Source organism: Fulmarus glacialis, unplaced genomic scaffold, assembly GCF_000690835.1.
Source record: "Fulmarus glacialis isolate BGI_N327 unplaced genomic scaffold, ASM69083v1 scaffold29473, whole genome shotgun sequence".
Classification (NCBI taxonomy): domain Eukaryota; kingdom Metazoa; phylum Chordata; class Aves; order Procellariiformes; family Procellariidae; genus Fulmarus; species Fulmarus glacialis.
The window spans coordinates 1-221 of NW_009204065.1; the positions used below are offsets into that span (position 1 = coordinate 1).

At 63.8% G+C, this 221-nt stretch overlaps 1 non-coding gene across 1 annotated transcript; it reads right to left on the reverse strand.

Annotated features, from left to right (window-relative positions):
• Positions 1-122: 122 nt before the first annotated feature.
• On the reverse strand, positions 123-196 carry TRNAI-AAU. Its single transcript has one exon. It is a non-coding gene; the product is annotated as a tRNA-Ile (tRNA).
• Between the last annotated feature and the right edge of the window lie 25 nt (positions 197-221).

The following is a 221-nucleotide window of genomic DNA, read 5'->3' on the forward strand; positions in this document are numbered from 1 at the left end:
GAGCGCCCCGCGGCTGCGGCCTGGTGCAGAGGTAACACGCGTGCCGCAGCAGGGTGGGTGCGGCGGATGGGAAGGCAGCGCACGGGACAAACGGAGTACGGGGAAAGAAAAAGGTTGCTGCGTGGCCCGTACGGGGATCGAACCCGCGACCTTGGCGTTATTAGAACCACGCTCTAACCAACTGAGCTAACCGGCCCGCCGACGGCCACTTTTTCGCTAAA